The sequence below is a fragment of the Tarenaya hassleriana genome, unplaced genomic scaffold, assembly GCF_000463585.1.
Source record: "Tarenaya hassleriana unplaced genomic scaffold, ASM46358v1 Cleome279, whole genome shotgun sequence".
Lineage (NCBI taxonomy): Eukaryota > Viridiplantae > Streptophyta > Magnoliopsida > Brassicales > Cleomaceae > Tarenaya > Tarenaya hassleriana.
Genome location: NW_010966013.1, coordinates 126,928 through 127,248, shown reverse-complemented (window position 1 = coordinate 127,248; position 321 = coordinate 126,928).

Sequence of the window (321 nt, the reverse complement as noted above, 5' to 3'; positions counted from 1 at the left end):
CAGAGTGCGACTGATGGAATTTGTCGTTACGTCGCGACCGAATACCTACTCCTATTTCTGTCGCAATGTGCGAAAGATCTGGATTCACCAATTTGCGACAGATTACCGACATATAGCCATCTGTCGTATATTGGTGACCGACTACCTACAGATCTGTCGGTCACAAAGTTGCGACAGAATCACGACCACACAGATTTTGCGACAACGATTTAGCGACCGACAACCATCGGTCGTAATCGGTCGCAAGCTTTTTTTACCGACAGATTCTTCTTCATGTTGCGACAGATTTTTCTGTCGCAAATTACAGTTTTTCTTGTAGTG